Consider the following 20508-nt stretch of genomic DNA (forward strand, 5'->3'; position numbering starts at 1 on the left):
TGAGGAGCGGCTGAGGGAACTGGGGTTGTTCAGTCTGGGGAAGAGGAGGCTCAGGGGAGACCTCATTGCTCTCTACAACTGCCTGAAAGGAAGGTGTGGGGAGCTGGGGGTCGGCCTCTTCTCACAGGTAACTAGGGATAGGGAATGGCCTCAAGTTGTGCCAAGGAAGGTTCGGGCTGGAAATGAGGAGACATTTTTTCTCAGAAAGAGCAGTCAGGCATTGGGACGGGTTGCCCAGGGAGGTGGTGGCATCACCGTCCCTGGGGGTGTTCAAGGAAAGGTTGGACGTGGTGCTTGGGGACACGGTTTAGTGGGTGACATTGGTGGTAGGGGGATGGTTGGACTAGGTGATCTCGGAGGGCTTTTCCTACCCTACTGATTCTATGATCCAGAACCGCAGACCCGCACAGCAGGGTAACTACCGCGGTGGGCTCAGCAGGAAACTTCTGAAACTGCAGGGACAAGAAATTTCTGCACCCGGTCGGGTTCCTCTCCGAGGCCCTGCCTGACCCCGTCTCCGTCCCCCGCCCCGCGGCCGCTCCTCCTCCTCCGCCCCCTGCGGCCCCAGCCGGCCCGACGGAGGCGGGGGCCGTGCTGGCGCCGCGGCAGCCCGGTGTGCTCGGGGAAGGTGCGTGTTCGCTCCCCTCCTTCTCCTCCTCTTTCTCCTCCTCCTCCTCCTCCTCGCAGGGAGCCGGGCGGGGCGGGGGTTCGGGGGACATCCTGCGGGGAAGCTTGCCCGGGCGCCCTCGCCGCTCTGCGGGGACCGCTCCTGTCGCTGAAGATGGGGGGGGCGGAGGCCGCCATCTTGTCCCGGAGCCGGCTCCCCCCCGACATGGCGCCCTTGGGTGCTGCCGTGCCCTGCCCTGCCTTGCCCGGCCGGGGGGCGGTGGGTCGGAGGGGGCAGCCGTCAGCCCTGCTTCCCCCCACACAGCCAGAAACACGTTCCTCCCGCCTCCTTCCTCTCATAGGAATTAAAAAAAATATATGTAGACGTCAAGATACAGCTGGCACTACGCACGTGGGACGCGTGGTCAGCGCCCCTGCAAAGAGCCGGGCACGGTGCTGCCCCCACAGCAGTGGCACTGGAAACGAGGGCGTAAATTAGATGTTATGTTTCATGGCACATCATAGCGGAGAAGTGCAAGCGTGCAAAGTGGTTTCGTGCTTCTGAGCAGGAAGCTTCAGTAACCAGTGCCGTTTAGGTTTGTTTTGACAGGAATTTATTCTTCAAAGCCTACCTTTTCCAAGTTGATGCGAAAAAGTATAGAAGGAGAGAGGCAGTTTTACATAAGTATATACAATTTTATGTACGTACATACATATATTATAGGACTACTCCATGTATGAAAGAAAAGATATAAAAACCTGTAAATTCTGCGAACTAAATCAGATTTTTCTAAGGAACGATTAGATACGGAGCAGCATTTGAATCTCATGGCTGTGTCTGACAAGCTGCAAGTCTACTTCGAGTACTACAGAAGTGAAAGTTCAAAATACAAGCACTGGATTTGTATTGGGTTGTTGATTACCAGCTTTTGCCTTCAAGCATTTTTGGGGTCCTGACTTTTCCAGGTGCTGAATGAGCACCCAAAAGGCCTGTTCGTCCAGCACCTGGAATCCCGATTTTGCGTTTTTTTAGGCCTCAGTTTTAAAAAATATGTCTGTCTGGTTTTCATTCAGTTCAAAATTAGATTAATTTTTACTGTTTCTGGAAACTGTTCCACATCTGCTCTCCTTTTTATATCAAAACACTGCGAGAGTGTATTAATCTGTCGATGAAAGGGGCGTACGTGGGTGTTTTCTCTTATAAAGCAATCTTTGGTAGGACTGTAGAACAGATTCCCTGTGAGGGATTTGGAAGGACTGCTTACATCTACGTCTTTATCTAGAACGTATCTTTCTCTTTTAGCTTGAGACATTTGTAAGATTTAAGGTATGATGACAAAGGTTGGCCTTGATTTTGCTTCAGTTATTTGTCTGCAAGGACGAAGCCATTCTCATGCTTACCTACTATCACTCCTTAAAAACAGATCTTCTAGTCTTGACTGGTGTTTTTTTCTGTTAGATTATTATTTTAAATAAAATCTACAATGCTTCTGTCCCCAAGGAAACCCAGCAATACCTACTGTATCTGTCAGAGTTTGTAAGTCTCTTGTTTTCTTGTAAATTTTTACACTCGTTTCTTCAGACATACCCGCTCTGTCTTAATAGAACATATGAGTTGTGCCTTGCTGTCGGTGTTGCTTTACCCAAACTGCAGTCTTTTTGATGTAGTTTGTAGAGAGAAACTTGGATCAGAGCTGCTGCAGCTTTACAGATTCATACTAAGCCTTTGTCTTACCTGATCTTGTTTCTTGGTGTTTAAAATGTATGTAATTCTTCTGAACAGCAGAACAATAAGATACTAAATCAGATAAGAGCAGATTGCAAATCTGGGCTGAGGAAGAACAACCTGGCATTGACCCCTGTTGGGAGACATCTGTCAGTAAAAGCTCATATAAATTCTTATTTGGTTTTATAACATGGTTTTGCAAATGCCTGCGTGTCTTTAACACCAAAACGGGAAAGGAAACAACTTAGTCTCTCATTGTTGATATAATTGCACAAACTCATAATGCTCATAGGATTCATTTTTCTGTTCCTGCTATAGCATATAAACTTTCTTGTTTTAAGCTTGAAAACTTTGTCATGTCATTTCTTCCTGCCTTTCCAGTTGTGGGAGGATGAAGATGAAGGATGGCAGTACATCTAAGAGATAGCAGCTGCAGGGGTGAAATATTTTGCTTAAAAAAGTACTTTGTGCGTAGAAATGTACAAAACGATTACAATCTTGAAGCTCTACAGTTCTTTCTGTTCTGTCTCGACAGGAAATATTATCTGTCAAAAACTGCATTGCAGCAATCTTTCACGTTTTTGTTACCAAATGTCTACAGTAATCTCAAAGTACTGAAATAAATGTAAGCTCTTTCTTCATTTGACCCCCAGTCACTTACATTTTTCACTCTGATGGCAATAGTGAATTTTTAGCTCTGATTTGTAATCTCCTAAATGCCGATTTCTTGATTAAGTCAGAATTTCAGACAGAATCTGTGGAGAATGTTCCACTCCTTTTTGTTTCGGTTTTACAATAGAAGACAAAACTGTATGTCAGCTTGAGAAAAATGTTAATCTTGTTAGCCTCTAGTTTTAAAAATGATGCTTTGGGTACCTTGATTTTACAAGAGGCATAATTTCTTTTTGAGACAGAGAGAATGGACCCATGTTTTTATTATTGTGGTGGTTTTTGTTTTTAACAGAGAGCATTGAGACGTTTGGATTTCTTAATTCTCATTTGGATTTCTTAATTCTCATTTGGATTTCTTATTTCTGTACGGGTATTAAGAATAGCAATGTTTTCTCAGAGTCTTTTAAATCTAATTAACATAGATCTGTTTGAAGAATTTTCTCCACAGTGGGTGTAAGAGAAAAAAATGAAAAATCCTTTTGGTACTGTTGCTGTCAAGGAGGGATTCAGCTGAAGTATCTAATGAACAGGCATTCGAATTAAGACACGTCCCTGAGAAGCTGTTTGTACGTTTTGTCAACATGTTTCTCTGTACTACCCACTGCAGTGAGAGGTGTGGTAAAAGATCCGCGATCTTTAAACATGACTTTAAAAGATGCAAAATTTGTTTTAGAAAATAAAAATTCTAGTCAAATTGTTCTCAGTTCTTAATCTCTGAAGATGAATTCTAAATCAGGAACCTATATGTTGTAGTGAGGGCATGTTAATCTTGGGTAATGTATCATAGACATTTCTTACATCATAGGAAATACAAGCAGCTAGGAAGATTTACTTTAAACTTTTCCAGGTGACCATTCTGCCTTCAGTAGAACAGTGACATTTGCCACCACTTCAAGATTTGCCCAAACTTGTTTTTCGACCCCACTGATTTAGCATCTCGTGCAACTGAGAATTGTTGTTACCCTCGTGAAGTCCATTTTAGTACTGACGTGAGGAAACAGTTCTGGTTTTAATCTATTTGATTTTTCTTTTTTTTTTTTTTCCAGTTGCTCATTATGGTGTCTGATCTTTTACTCAAACATAGCACTAGTACATTTCCTGCTGGAACACTGTGTATGAAAGGGAATGAGATCACTCTTCTGCCCTCCCCCAATTTTTCTAGCTTTCATCTGTTACATGTATATTGATATCCTGTGTCTTTAATTTTTGTGTTAGTTTTTTTTTCAGAGGAGGCACTTGACTGGGAATTTACATAAGACAAGTGAGTCGAAAGTAATTTTGTGTTTCAAGTAGCCCCACAAAAGGGGCTTATGTAATATTGTGCATGTGCCAATAGACATTTGAGAAAGCACTGTGCTTTTTCGAGGCCTTGAAGTGAGATCTGAGGCAGTAGACTCAGTTGGGAGAGCGGGCACTTTTTTATCCGTAGCTGTCGAAAACCAAAACATAAATTTGATTTATCTGTAATGGTTTCCCCTTCTACTCTCCACAGGTTTTGTGATTAGCATTTCTGGTCTTGCTGATTCTTACTATTCTGAATCGCAGGGCTCACCTTCTAGGGCTCTCTGGTTGTGCTCTCCCATACAAAACGTGAGTGCTCTTCCACGGCAGACTGCAAAAACACGCCTTGGAGTTCTAGTTTGTTGAAATTCTTTATTGCTTGGGAAGCAGAAAGAATTCTAAGTTACTAATTTCTTTAAGATTGATCATGTAGTGCAGTGGGTTGTTAGTATTTCCTCTTATGACAACTAGATAAGCCAGAAAGGTGTACTGCTCGTCTCAGGTAATGTATTCAGCACTGCCAAAACATGTACAGAGCAGACAATTTCCACCTTGCTGATGCACTCTGGGATACCCTAGAAAGAGAAGTCAACTTAATTTTAATTACTTGTTCAGTTTGGTTGTCTTGAAAGAGTTGTTAGGTAAGGAATGTATAGAGGCTGTTCAGAAGCAAAAAAAATGTCTCAGGAACAGGCTGGAAAAAGTTGTGTATAGGCTCTGAGTTACTGCCCTTGTCAAATTTGGCTGCAGTTACTGCAGGGGTTTCCACCCCAGTGCCAGAGGAGGTGGAAGGAGCAGAGTTTTCAGGATGCTTTTTAGGATCCAGGCACTGCACAGTCCAACCAACCTTCCTTTGAGTAGTACGCCCCATTTTCTCCTCGGCAGTCACCTACTGGTACTAATGCTCATGATTAATTTCTGCAAGCAGAGAATCAAGATGTTTTTCACTGGATTGGTTCCCAGAACCGACTTGTTGCCTGGCCACATGGGCAAGGTTCTGGTGTAATTTTGTGGAGGGCAAAGCCACAGCAGTGCTGACCTAGATGGACTTAAGCCACCACTGATCCAAACTTTGGTGCACCATCCGTAGACTGTTAAAATACACCTACAGTGATTTTAATACACATTACTACTGCAGCTAACATCTCTGATTCATGCTTTATTTTGGAGTTACCGGTTAGGGCTGAAGAAAAAACTTGCAGAAAGGGTGGTGATGAGCAGGAGTCTCTCCATGGCCACTCTTCAAGGAGTAACCGAATGAGGGTGGATGTGCATGTTTCCAGCAAGTCATGCTGCCCAGGCCAGCAGGTACATCTTGCAGAGTTACCTCGTGGACAGTACAGTTGTAATTACTAAAAAGACCTGGCATAGCCAAACCCAACACGTCTGGTGCAGGTGGATCATACGGGGCTGTTGGGTGGTTGTCCAGTTTTGGACTGCTGCAGAACCACTGGGCACCTCTGGGTCCTTCTAGCAAATCTGGTGGAGAGAGAGGAGAAAGTAGCTGACCTGGAAGAAATTTGGAGGGAGCAGCTTACCCTGGAGGTTGAAACAGCTTTTAAAAGTCTGCTGTGCTTGTAGCAGGTGGCAACAGTGTCTTCAGCCTCACATCTTAATTTGGCTGGGACAACAAGATATGGGCAGAATAAAATGATTGTTCTTTTTTTTACATATGGCTCTAGGTGAGCTGAAAACTTATTAGCAAGTCTTTTTGCCTAGAGAAAAAGCTATTTCTCAGTATTTTTTCAATTTGCGATTCTCTCATTGCTCAAAGTAGGTCTATTTTTTTTTTTTGGCCCAGAATATTACTTTTGAGTAAAGATAATCCTATTGACACAACAGCATGAGTTATTTTGTGTTCGTAAGTGAGCAAGACTTTACGCTTTCCCTAGAATGGGAATTTTGGCATGGCTAGAAATGCTGATTTTTTTTTTCCATGTCATACTCTCCTGTCTAATGTTGTTTGTACTCTAACAATCTGTGAAAATTGCTTTATGGCTTAAGCTATTAGGCTGAAAGAAGTTTATGTGTGTGTTAGGCTTTATTTGAAGAGGTATCGGTTATCAGTGGTGATAGATCCCACGTTTCTTTGATCCAAATCATAAGACAAATTTTATTTAAAGTAGAAGGGTAAAAACTAAGCCTACAAAGTGAGTCCTTTATTCGCGACCCTAATATTAAGGCAGAAAGTGAACCCGGCAGTTAAAAACCATTTGGGCTGCGATATGTGTGCCTGTGAAGCAGATCTGGACTTTATGTGCTTGTTTGTTTTTCTGAAACCGGATCTGTTTCCTTGGGATTATGGCGCAGCCCTCCCAGCTGGCTTAGCACCGAGCTAGATACCACACTCGTGTCTGACCTGCCACCGTGCTTCTGCAGCTCTCGAGTGTTTACCGAAGCTAGAGCAGTTATTTGTGCGTGTGTGCGATAGTAAATAGGCATTTGATTTTCCAACTCTTTTCTTCTGTCCTTTCACATGCTGCTCTGTCTTCTTTGGCATGGCAGTTCTCTGTTGCTTCTTTTCTTGGTGCCTTGGTATTGGAATTAAATGTAGTCGGGCGCCTGCTCTCTGAAACCCAGAGCATGCAGCCCAGTTGAGTAGCGTGCAAACAGGAGTGGGAGCATGGGAAAGTTCCTTTGAAGAATGCTATATAAAAATAACTATTGCAAGCTTATCAGTATGTGAACTGTATATAAAAAAACAGATGCACGCTGGATAAATAATAATAACTAGAGCAGGCATCTAATACAACCTCCCCAAACTATCAGAGCGAAGCATGCTGTCTAACAGCTGTCCCTCCAGAGAAGCGGCACGGGAAGGATCGAAGTCAGCTAACAGGAGCCTTTTTTCCTGGAAAACATTTTCGGCTGTGGTGCGGTAACAGCTGGGCTGTGAGCTGCAAGCATCTCTGCAGCTGTGGGTGGTGGGCTGCGCAAGCTCAGCTGCTCCTCTGACAGCAGCAGGTAACTTCACTGCAGCAAAAGCTTTCATCCGGGAATTAAACAGGAAAGGAAGCTTAAGAAATGCAGGCTTTCTGCTGACCTTGCCTCTCTCCACATGTACCTATCAAAGTACTTTGTATTCAACAAGTAGGGCTGTGGTAAGCGTGGAGTAAGGGGTGTAGGATGAGCGTTGCCTTTAGTCCTGTGCCAGTGGCTAACTGGGAGGTTGTCAGAGTTGTCAGACTGCTACGTCCTGCATTGACCAAAGCACTGCACGGGGCCCAGCCCGGCTTCCAGGTGGTTTCAAAGAAGAGCTTTCTGAGGAGCGGCCCTAGTAGGAAATCATGGAAGCACGGGCAAATGTGGTGAGCTTGTTATCCTGCATGGAACGCTGCTTTACTTTTATGTGAGCTCTACCTGATGGATTGACCCTGCTAGCAGGCTAATATATGTGATAAAATCTAAACCACAGTTTATGTAAGTGATTTCTAAGGGGTAATTTATGTATCCCCCAATATCAGTTGTGTTTTAATTTGGACTTGCAGTTCAGTTCGTGAAGGGACTGACATTTACATCATCTGGATTCGCTGAAGGAGGCAGAGGCCGTGTTTGTTCCTCCCACTAATAATGCCAGACCCCCAATGTTAAATAGTCCCCCTGTTCATGCTGTGGACAAAGCCCCCTGAATTTTACGCCATGTGTGACAAGGCAAATGAGTGGTTTTGAAGATCACTGGTCATTTATAACTCAATCAAAGTGCTCTGAGTGGGTTGATTCTGCAAGCTTTTGTCTCCTTAATGGTTGGCCTTGTGACTAGAAGCACTTAAAGGTGGCGTTCCCAGAGCTGTGTTTGCAGAGAGCTGCTTAACAGGTAGGGTAAAAGCCAGAGGTGTCCCAGTACCAGGGGACCCTGCCCAGTTTGATAACACCATGGCTAAAAGCAGTTTAAAGAGGAACTGGCTTCGCTTTTTAGCGTGTTCCAGGCCACTTTACATTTCTGTGGGAAAATCACAACTGTAAGCAAACCTACAGCAGACCCAGGAGCTTTGGGCTGTCACGTGCGAGAGCAGAAGGACAGGGTGAGCAATTTGGGGCCTGGCTGTGGCAGTGAGGGCCCTCCGGGGTCTGTGTGCTTCCTGAGCTCGAGTGCATCCCTTCTCCTGGGCCTGGTGTGTTCGTGGCAGCAGCTGGGAGCTGGCTTTCTCTAAAACAACCAGTGTAAAAGCTTCCTTCGGAGTGTGGGAGCTGACACCTGCCTGTCACCTTCCTCTTACACAGCCTGAACGATGCAGCAGTGTTTAAGGCCTGGGAGGAAACCTTTAGCTGTTTTGTTTCCTCCTGTATTTCCTTGGCATCATTTAATCCCTGAGTATTACCAGTCAGGCGCAGCGGTAAAGTCATGTCAGCGTAAAGACAGAGAGATGTCTTACCATAATATTTGCAGAAAGAGGGCTGATCACCCTGTCTTTAATAGCGCTGCAGATGCCGTACAAGGTGTGCCAGATGCTGTACGGCGCGTGCCAGACAGTGACACATCTGTACACCTTGTCGGCTCCAGCCTGCTAAGATCAGTATCTTCCCTTCACATGATGCTCAAGTACAGTAGCAGCTTTTGTGCGGTCACATTCAAAACCGTGGTAAATATCTGGGTCGAGGAAGTGGTACCACAGCTAGCTGGACAGCTAGAACAAAGCTAGGAAAAAGAACCTATGAGTATTTTAAAGGATGGATCTCTGTTTCTTTTTCCAATACCGTGGGATTCAAACAAGAACTGTGTTGAGAAAAGGCGGTTTCATGGTTCATTAAACCACCTTCCTTCTCACAAATATTTTTTTGCCATTTTGGAAAGCCGTTTCCAGTGTAGCTCATAAACATCTTTTGGCATCGGTACTTTTTCATGTATTTTGAAGCTCCTGTCGGTACTTGTGTGTGTACATCCCGTGTTATCTCTGCAGGTATACCTATGCAAGAACAAGGCATTTATTTTTGCTTGGAGAGTTACTTGTGCTAACAACATTGTCTAAGTTATATTATATTATATTACATTGCTTTTGATCTTTTTTTCTAAAGACTTTTTGATGAAACTTTGAAAAAAAATTTTCTGGAAACCAGTGGCTTCTCTTGAGAAATGCTACTCAAGGGCAGGGGCTAATGATCCTGAACCTGAAAACTGTACTGTACACATATTCTGCATTTAGCTTTAGAGACAATTTGTTATGTAAGCATCTTACTAAGTAGCAAATGTAGTTTATAGTAAGTGATACCATTAGTCCAGTGCTGCTATACTGAAATATTTTAATTTGAGCACATGGGTGGGATTTAAACATATAAATTGGTAATGCAACTGCTTCTCCTGGTGATACATCTGTGGACTGAGAAATAAACATAGCCCTCCAGAAGAAGCTTTAGACTCTTGATTCCACTTTGAACATCTGCTCAGGCTTGTGCTGTTACTTTTGGCTACTTCAGAGAGAAGTTTATTCTGTTTTCAGCCTTCTGCTGAATGGTAATTTGTCAAAAGGTATTAAGAAATTGGTGTTCGTTCAGGTGTCAGTTGTTTCTTGGTTCTGAGCAGTGTGCTCCTGCCTCTCTCATTAAAAAACAGAGGACGTATAACACACACCTTGCTACTTCCAGCTACAGTATCTTTGAAAATAAATATTCAAAACTAACTTCAAATTTTGCACTGATGTGCTTTCACCTGAAAATTTTATACATCTAGGCTTCGCGGTATGTATTTTCCCATCTTAAAATCTTGTCTACGCATAAAATGTTTAAGACTTAAAGAAGTTTTTCTAATGTGTAACAGCTCAGCTCAGTGTAAGATCTTCCACAGATCACCTGCCTGATGAATCCTTGGAGCCCCTGCATAAGAATTCTGGATAGAAACATGCCAGCTGTGTTAGTGCATGAACAAAAACAAATGGAGAACAGGCTTTTTTGGGTTTTTGATAACAGCATACTAGAAACTGTAAGTGTTTACCTTTAGAAATATTTTGCTCTGCCCCATAAAAAAACTTAAATACATCTTTAAAAATTCATTTTTAGAAATAGAATTGCTTGACTCAGAAAAGCATGAATCGCCATACCCAGACTCACTTGTGTCAGCATTTGTTACTGTTATCTCTGTATAATTGGTGTGTTTACTCCATGGTATGTTCTTTTATTCTTTTTTTTTCTTTTTTTTTTTGCTTTGATTTCCAGTTGACTCTTTGTACTCCGACCATATGTCTCACTGCAGCAAGCTTTTGATCGGCTCCTCTTGATGGTGTCAGCAGAAAGGGCTTGAATGATCAGGCTAATTGGAACGTCTTTCATGTTGCTACTGAGGAACTAGGAGATGTCGCTTTTGGGTTCCTCCTCCTCCAGTCGTTTATCCATTTCGTCTGTCTGTAGTTGTAAGTTTGTAATGGCATGCCTATCGCAGTGCCTCTGCAGTGGCTAGTGCTGTGAACCTAATCCGAACTGGGACTTAAAAAAAAGTAAAAGAATATTTACGGTGATAGATATCTTCTCTAATAACTGACTTTTTGTTGTTGTTCTGCAATAGCAAAGTTGTTGAATAACTTTTGTCTCTTAAATGGCAGTGAAAAATAGAAGTTTTATCTGGAATCAGAACCTCCTCTGCATAGTAGCTGTACTGAGCAGAGTAGGCAAACGTGTGCTGCACTGGGGAGTAGCTTTGGCTAAGAAGTGGTGTTGGAGCTTTCCTCAGCATCAGAAAGAGGTCTGGCTTTGCAGTTTGTTTCTCAAAATTGGCTAAACCCCAGCTCTGTGTGTCAAGCTCTTGGAGGAAAGTATATTTATCTTGTTTACAGTCTGTTCTTTTCCTTGGTTCTTTACGTTTAAACATGCGAAGCTTTCTTCTGTTTGTATATTGCAGTGCAGTCTGCTCTGGCATGGTGGCCCCAGCCGTACATCGCTGCTGAGCTGTAGCAATTTATGTCTGATGTTGATATGTTGGACTACAGTGAGATATTTGAGCACCCTATATTATGCCCTTGTGAGCATGACAAAATCATAAACGACATACTTCATAGCATGCCTCGTTGAAATTAATATCCTTTTCCACCCTTAATACGAGCAAAGAAATGTGTACATCATAAAAATCATTTTTCTGTCAAGTGTAGTGAGCAATTCTTGATGCTGCCCCCTTTCATATGGTTAGTTGTATTTACAAATTCGCCCTTTGTTGCTCTGGAAAGCGAAGGCTTGGTGGATGTATCTCACAGTGAGGAGGCAAAAGACTAGAATATCAGTTTCCTTAGCAAGTCTTAGCAGTATGTTCACCACATTTATAAGCTTCACAAAACCACTTGAATGTTGATACTATACTATGAGGAGCACAACTTTTCTTGTGACTACAAAGACTATGAAAAAACTTCAAGATATTCAGACAAGTTACAATAATTTTAATTGAGAATTTTTGTTTATTAGTTTGGAATTGTGGTGCTAGCTATACCTGTAAAATTAGATTGTAGGTGTATGGAGAAAATTAACTAAAGTGGTTGGATGCTTTTGAATATATTGGTCTTTTTTGTCCTTTTCTTCAAAGCATTTACAATTTGCATAACTGGTTGACTTAAAATGAATATATTTTTTCATATTCTTTGTAGGTATGTACTCACAGAGGAATGCTGTGTCATGTAAGGAAAAGCAGAGAGTTTAATGTAAGAGTTTACAAATCCAGAGTGATATATGATGAATACAGTTGAGATTATCAGCTGGCATAACTTTCAGTAAGGCCAGACAGGTCACTTCATCAGAAAACGTGGCCAGTTACACTCCATTACATAATTAATAACTCAGGTTACCTATTTTGTTGCTTCATTTTGGCAAAAAACAACAACAAACCCCAACCTTAGTAGCGTACAGTCACCCTCAAAACTCAGATTTAATTGTCAGGAGGCACTGAAAGTATTTTCGTTTCCTGGCCCAAATGCGGAGCAACATGAAGCACACACGTGTTCCCTAGGACTGAGCAGCCTTTTGCTGGCCTGCTGCTTGGAGGAGCGCCAAGAGGCGCCTGCGTGTGCCAGATACTTGGCATTTTGATTGCTTTCGGCTTTCACAGGGGTCGCAGACCAACTTGTGACGGTGACAGCCCTGCGCTGGCTGCTGGTAGAAAAACTCGCTTTGCTCCTGTTATAACTTCGACCCATCAACCTCAGCAGTTTATGCTAACCAGCGATAAGGACTGCTCAGTTGCTCAGAGGTCTTACCTTCTTCATTTAGGCTTTGTCCTGGTATGAAGATAGATTTCATCTTTTGGCCAGATGCAATCTGCTTGTCTTTGAGTAAAAACTCAGAAGGAAAATATTCAGCATCAGAATTACTGGAATTAACAGTAAGTGAAGCATAGAAGATGGCTTGCTGAACATGTTTTCAAAAAGAAGCTTGGTTTAGGGTGTTGGGTGATAGGTATTGAAGTATGAGACCATATGGGCAATTTTTGTCTTTGCTGACCCCTAATTTATAGCCTTTTGTTTCTCTCTTGGTCCCGTTATCCTTTTCCATAGCCTAATTCACCTTCTCAGGTAAGAGAATAAGAAGAGGTTGTGAAAGAAGATTCCTGTGCTTATATTGTCTCAAGAAGAAGGGTGTGTTTTTCTCCTGTAGGAGAGGCTGAAGACACAATATGCAGCTCTGAAGAGTTTATGTCTCAGTTATATAGGAATTTTGTGAAAAGATACAAGATGTACATCTGTCCAGAGGACCTTCACAATCAAGAAAGGCTCACTGAATTAGTAAGAGGCCACCAAGGTTTAGTCTTGGAAGGGGTGTGCATGAATGTACTTCTTTTTCGTGTGTGTGTTTCTGTGTCTGAAGACAACATCTCTTGTTTTTTACACCAGAACAATACTGACGAGCTTGAAGGAAATGTCACCTAAGTTGAGCATCAAAATACCAGATAAATTTAATTACATCCCTGTTCTGTTACATTATGATTTAACTGTCCAAAATCTGCCCCCCTCATTGTCTTTTAATGCCATCAGCTGGCGTTGGCTCCATACTTTGGCATTCACTGGAGTATGAACACCATTGTGTACTTCTTTATTGTTGCTTCCGTGCTGTCTTACTTCCATTGAATGTTTCTGCTCTATTCAGTTATTCTCCTCTAAAAATCCCACTGAATTCTTGTCTTTTGCCTCTGAAAAGATAATGTTCTCCCTTTTGTGAACTGTTTGTATTTTGAATGCTCATTAAGAATTACATCAGCTGCTACATGGCCTAGGCATTGTTCTGTGCTAATTTCTTTCTTTTTTTTTTTCCTTTTTAAACTTTTTGTCTTGGCTGCCACTGCTTCTTAGGGAAGTTGCAGAGTGATTGTTTCTGGAGCTTTGCTGGGAGGGAGCTCTGCACATGGCTTGCGGCGTGATCCTTTGGGGTTACTCTCTTCCATTTTAGCAGCATCTGCTGAGTGTATCAAGGTACCTGTTGCTGTTCTGAGGCTTGGAGGTGCAGAAAGAATTAAGTGCAGCTCCTTTTACTGCTTCCTTCCTATGTTAAGCTGGAGGACTTCTCACACGGAGTATAAATATGGGTTGACCGTTTTCCTTTGCCAGATTGGGAGCTACATCTGTGGTGTCTCTGAGCAGATTTGGACTTTCTCTGTTTTGATCCTTAGACCTCTTTAAACGTTTTCTTTCCTATTGTGTTCACGGAAGTCAGTATCACTAATTGGTCATACGTGGTCATGCACAACTAGGCCATTCTTATCTTTTCAAGGATTTCAGGATGTATCTTGAGTTGCAGTAAATCTGGATAGTTCTTCTGGAGTTAGCAGAGGTAAAACAGCTCACAATTTGTTGTTCTCTGTGGACTTCATGGTCAAGTATAATAAGATCTGGTAATGTTTTCAAAGTCTTGTATCCATATTGTGTTACGCTCTTTCTTTCCTTAGCTTTAGGTGTAAAAAAGCTGATTTTAAGGACTTAGTAATATAAAAGGGAACTTTGTCTGTTCCCTAAGCCAAGATCTTCTAACTGACTTGTGAATAAAATGTGCTCCCAGATGAGGAGTCTTGACAATCCTGCAAGAGCAACCTTTGAGGAATGTCCGCTTTCCTGCTTCACTCTTCAAGATCATAAAGCCTTTTTTTTTTTCTTTTTTTTTTTTCCCGTTTTTTCCCCTTGTCTTTCTAAGTGATGGAAGAACTCAGTGACTTTATTTTTAGGCAGAAATCTCCTCCTCACTTTGCAAGTCCACCTAGCCTTCCAGCCATCCTACTCCACGGCTGTCACAACAAACTTCCTTTCAGATGCTGTTAAGTGCATGAGACATCGCTGTGCAGCATGTGAGTTTGTTACCCTGGGGCTTCTCAGTCTATTCTAATGTTATCAAAACTCCGGTGTGCTTTCAAGGTTTCCTGCATTCCTTGGAGGAAAATCAAATGGTACATGGTTGGGAAACTGATAGATACTTCACAGGTTTAGCAGATTTTACAGGTTTTCTAGAGAGAAATTAAGTGGTTAATATCCTCGATTTAATGTTTTCTTTCCTCGTTTCCCATAATCACGATTCTTGTGAACTCTCTCTACCCTTTTGTCTGTATTTTCAACTGGGATTTTGGGAAAACTTTGCCCCACTGGAGCAGAAGCATTGCTCTAGCTTTGTTTATCTTATATCTGTTCCCTCTGCCCCTCTTTCAGTTATCTGGTTGCTGGAGATGGAGCTCTCAGCTGAGATATTTATTTTTTTTATCCTTTCTGTTGCGCTTTTCTATCTGTTATGTGTAAGTAATTTGTATTACAATGATTATAATGGAGGTAACGTAGGTAGTCTGTTTACAGATCAGTTGTGCTAACGCTCTTTTATATAAGGAAAAGAAGAAAACCACAAAAGATGAAGATTCCAATGATCTTGCTCTTTAACATCAAAGACTGTAGTTTGCTGTGGACAAATGGATCAGTCAATAGGTGGAAGCATCTTTAAAGTAGCTACTTAGCTTCTGGTAAATGCATCTGTTACATTCTCTGCACAAAGAAGGTAACATTGTGCTGTACATTTTATTCTCTCATACTACTCCTTGGAGCTGTAAAGCACTTAATTCCTGCCTTTTATTTCTCTTTTACTTCTCTAACCTTTTCCCTGTGATATTTCAGTCCTTTCAGCTTGTGTTTACGGGTTCATCTCATACATCATCTCATTCGGTCGCAGATTTAGGCTGAAAGAGCCTTGAGCTCATGTAGTCCATACCCACCTACTTAAGCAGGGTCAGCCCATAGTTCTTCAGCTTCCCTGCGAGGATCTTATGGGAGACTGTGACAAAAGCCTTACTAATGTCACGATAATCCACTGCTCCTCTCTCATCTACCAAGCCAGTCATTTTGTCCCAGAAAGCTCTCGGGTTAATTAAGCATGGTTTCCCCTTGGTGAGGTTATGATGACTATTCCCAGTCACTTTCTTGTCCTTCATATATTTGGAAATGGTTTCCAGGAGGATCTTCTCCCCTCACCTTGCCAGGGATCGACTGGCCTGTGCTTGGCCACATCTTACTTCTCGGGGTTAGGACTGACATGACCTTTCAAAGACAGCTGAGGGTGGCCTCGCAGCACCGTCAGCCAGCTCTCTCAGCACTTGGGGGAGCAGCCCATCAGGCCCTATGGATTTACAGATGTCCAAGTTGTTTTAAGTGCTCACTAAGTGGGTGCTCCTCCACTGAGAGTAAGTCTTCCTTGCTCCGGGCTTTCTCACTGAAAAGTTTCTCAGCTTTTTCTCATTGTCTTTTGCTTCCCCCCCCCCCCCCCCGCTTTTTTTTGATTAGGATTTTTTCAGGGAGAAATCTCTCTACTCAGACTATATTCAGAACAAATCCATCCCTCTGCATATGGGTTCCAGGTACTGCCTTGGCTGGATGCCCCCTGTCTACTCCACCTGAAGCTAAAAGAACCGGAACCCTTTTACCTTACTGCCTTTCAGCTTTGCCCCTCATTTTGGACCACAGAGTTGCCATGGTGGCTAAGCATGCTCCTCTACCCTGGAAAGCTAGGAGCCTGTATAACCCTTCGAGCTGGAGCTGATTAAGCCCTGAGCCGTGCTGAAGTTTGAGAAACCGAGTTCATCTGGCAGAAACCTGCAGTGCCTAAGTTCTGCTCAGACCCTCAGTTCTGCTCAAAATGGCAGGAGGAGCAGTGGTGGCTCCCACTTTTTGCTTCACATGCCAGCGATCAGAAGTCCACCTCAAGAAGTGAAAGGTGGGAGTTGTAGGTTTCACACCTCCTTGAGAGCTTCGCTCTTTAGAACACCCTAAAGACGAGTGTGGGCAGGGCTGGAACGGGACCCTTCTGTGTCCTTGCCATGCTTGCAGGGTTTGCAAGGTCAGGGAAATAAAGCAGAGGAAGCTTAACAGGAACGCTCTGTTGAGCATCCATGCCTGCTGGAAGGGCAAGGAGAATCCCAGATGCTTAACCCTAATTTAGAAAATGCTTATTTTGCACTGAAGACCCACGGAATGAGTTGCATTAACAGGGCTGCGAGAAAGGACAGTACTTCCTGAAAATGTGTTTTCTTCCTATCTCATTTTGCTCTAAAGTTTTACCGAAGACATAGAATGAACCATTAAAAGCATCGAAAATTTGTGCCTGTCCTATTATTTATTTATTTATTGAATTCGGCTGGCATGGTGATGTTCATTTGCTAGTGAAATGTGCAAAAATCAGTACTCTTTTCCCAGCTGATTCACAGGGGTGACAAACTTGATGCTGCAGAGACGGAGACGACAGATGAGCTGTTCTCTCTCCGAATTAGCAGTGGAGTGATTCCTGTATTGCAGTGCAAGAGAGTATGACACTACCTAGTAAGGAATTATTTCTGAATGCTACTAGCCATTGGCTAGATTTTGCTATTAGGCTATTCAAAGAAGGTACAGTAAATGATATTCCTGTTCTTGTGTCTTTGCCCAGGGTTTGAGACCAGGTATGTGCCCTACCACAGGGCAGAGGCAGGGTGCTTGTGGTGAGTATGTTGCATCCTCAAAAGCCCTGGAAACACGTCTGTTCTCAGTGTTCAGGAGGAAATCCCTGGAAGAAGAGCGGCTCTTAAATGCAGCTCCTCTGGGGCAGCCTTTGGAGCGAGGATGCTGCTGGTTTTGAACGAGGCCAGGAAGAGCAAAGGAAACATTTCTTAGTTAAGGAGAATGTGATAACTGTGTTTTCATTTCTCCATTGAAAAAAACGCGTGAAGTTGGTAGCTCGGGGCTCTTTGAGATTTTAAATGCTAATTAAAAAATCCCCCAGTGTTTTCCATTTAACAACCTACGTGCATCAGCATTGTCTAGTAGATTTTCAAACCCTTAAACAAACAAAAGCCCAAATTTAAAATTTTTGAAACTAATTCTACAAAATTGTTGTCTTACTCCACTCGGCAAGAATTTGTCTTTCGGCAGAAATCAGATTATCTTGCTTATTTCTTTGTGGATGATGAGTCTGGCAAAAATCAGGGAAGGAGCATGGTCATCCTGAGAAAATTACTGATGTCACTTGCAGAGGATGTCTGTGAGCATGTAATTAACTGGTCCAAAGGGAAGGAGCATGGGGAAAGTACAGAGCTGAGCAATAAAAATACACCAATGCTCTCTCTGTGTAGTGTAACCACAAATGAGCAGTAACTCAGACTGTCACAGGCTTTTTGCAGTTCTCTGTCAGTGTCCTGAGATAGCCCTGGAGCCTTCTGCTCCTGCTGGTGTAAGACCTTTGCCCTGTCTTGTGGCAGTGAGAGAGGAGATCTGTGCTTTATTGTTCATGGGTAAGATCGCAAGTGACTTCAGAGAATCAGAGTTACAGAATGGTTTGGGTTGGAAGGGACCTTAAAGCCCACCCAGTTCCAGCCCCCTGCCATGGGCAGGGACACCTCCCACCAGCCCAGGTTGCCCAAAGCCCCATCCAGCCTGGCCCTGAGCACCTCCAGGGATGGGGCATCCACAGCTTCTCTGGGCAGCCTGTGACAGGGCCTCACCATCCTCATAATTTCTGTTCCTTTAGGAAAACAGCACTTCACCGTGAAGAATCTTCTCCTGCCTCCATCTCAAGTTTAGGAGACAATTTGACTAGTTGAGGAGAATAGCCTAATATTATATTGCTCAAGCTATTAACTTGCTTGACGTAACTTATTTAACTTGCTCTTTGTGAAAAGGCCCATAAAGGCTTTTGAAAGGCTGGCAGTTTGTACTGATTATCATATGAACTGGGCTTGGTGGCTCCAAAAGTCTTGTGTACATTTTTATTTTATTTTATTATTATTTTTTTGTTTGTTTCCCGTGATTTCCTGGATTCTGATGAATCTGAATTTCCATGATTCTGATGAATCCTGGAAATGTGGTTTAATCTTTTTCTTCTTCCTATGTTTTAATTCTACAGAATTTTTATTGTACCTGCCGGTGTTTAAGGTGGTGTCTTATGAGTGCATGCCTGGTGGGTCTGCCCCGTTTCTTGGGAGCTGATCAGAGCTCTCAATCCATCTTGTGGGTTGCTTCTTCTGTTTCCACTGATGAAGCTGTGCTTCTAGGTGCACTAATACACGCAGCATGGGGAATACACCCAAGGAATTGGAGATCTGTGAGCAGGTGCAGGGCTATCGCCCTGTCGGGATCATGGAGATGTGGTGAACTATCTAGCTCACGTGCCTGGTATGCTGCGATGGATGGATACCAACTCTTTGGGTTTGATGGATTTGATGGCCTCCAGGGGTCCTTCCCAGTGTCACCATCCCGTGATTCTGTGATACTTTCCTCACTTTCCAGAAGTTATGCTTTAAAGTTACAAGTGGTTTCTTATAGCAATACGTGGAGACTGGTACCAACTAGACTCTTCACTGTGGTTGATAATTCAGCTTTTCCTAGCGTGCTCCGTCACTGTTAAGGCGAAGCTTCTTCGGAAGGACAAGGTGAATACAAAAAAGGAGAAAAAAAATCAGAAGTGGCCACTGTACAAACTACCAAACTTACATCTGCATTTCCTAGATTCTTGTTTATCTCGTAAGTTTTCTGGAAAGAGGGGAAGACAAAGGAGTAGCTCCTGAACCTTATACCAAGACAAAGATTTCTGGGTGGAAATATAAATACACTGAAGCTAAGAGAGGACAGGGGAGGAAATGGGACACGACATATATTAGCTGCGATGCCAGATTTCATTGTATGTTGAGGTCATTTCATTGTTTCAAAGGCTTCTTTTCATTCATTTATTTATAGCAAATGCTGGAAAATGGTCCAGAATAAACTTCTTGAGAAACTGAGTTTGGCTATTTGTGTTTAATTTTAACAACCATAGACAGAGAGGTAGTTTCTTAGCTTAGATCATTCAGAGCGGAGCTTGCAGAAGCTCTGGACACAATTGTGGTGTGCTCTCCCTGGGGTACGAAACTGGTGTGCTCATTTCTGCTCTCTCACGAATTGGCTTGGCTGCTGGCTTGCTCTGTGGCTTTTGGTAGTGGGAGCTGATTCAAGAATATCTTGCAATCAGTGTTCTGTGGTGGTCGAACGAGACAAACACTCTGCTCCTTTCTGACGTTTTGATTTACAAAGTTATTTGTGAAATATTCCTGCTCTGTGAAATGGCTGGGAATTGATGCTCTCAGTTAAAGCTCCCGTAGTGTGGAATGCTATGGAAATAAAGAGCAGTTTTCTTTGTACAACGCATGAGAATATCATGTGTGGATATAATATGTGCAAATACATGGATATATGCTTACACACTCACTGCCTTCACCCTGCTTTTGTACTGGATGCCTGTAACATCGTGAACCAAAACCGCAAGCTGAGTATATTATCATAATTCCTCAGGTCGGTGTTTATAAAATGAAGCGTATAACTCATCAGAAATACTAACTAAATACAAATAGGAAAGAAGGACATCTTGGATATCTGACAGTGAGAGGTTTTAGCAATACTTCTGCTGTACGTGTCTGCTTTATCTTTTATCCATGTTACCCAACTAATTAGTCCTTGGCTATTTGTAGAAAAATTGTTTCAAAGTAAAACATCTTTTGTAGAGTAAAGTTGAACATTAGCCTTTAGTATTACTATATTTCAGGGGCAAATTTCATTCTTTTTGAAAAACATCAATGTGTTCATGAAAATGGCAAGAGTGCTGAATCCAAATCTTCTCTGCCTACTAGTAGTTGTCACTTCCCTGGCTGTCACTAGTCACTATTTTTTAAGTTTCTTAGTAGCTGCAGGTATAGGACTGATTTAAGGGCCTTATTTCTTAGTGTTTGGTTTTAGGTGTTTAATGTTGAAGACTAATATTTAATGTGCAGATTTCAGGCTGATTTAAATTCAAAG

At 42.6% G+C, this 20508-nt stretch overlaps 1 protein-coding gene across 5 annotated transcripts in view; it reads left to right on the forward strand.

The window, feature by feature from the left end:
• The first annotated feature begins 216 nt into the window (after window positions 1–216).
• Window positions 217–20508, forward strand: part of CPQ (carboxypeptidase Q) — a 358649-nt gene continuing 338357 nt past the window's right edge. For 4 of the 5 annotated variants that reach the window (XR_013947694.1, XR_013947695.1, XR_013947696.1 and 1 more), the window contains exon 1: window positions 217–628. The gene's annotated coding sequence lies outside the window, so the exon portion shown is untranslated. The remainder of the gene's footprint in view (window positions 629–20508) is intronic. The other variant, XM_080583131.1, reaches the window with a different exon arrangement.

Source organism: Anser brachyrhynchus (genome assembly GCF_964034855.1).
Source record: "Anser brachyrhynchus genome assembly, chromosome: 2".
Lineage (NCBI taxonomy): Eukaryota > Metazoa > Chordata > Aves > Anseriformes > Anatidae > Anser > Anser brachyrhynchus.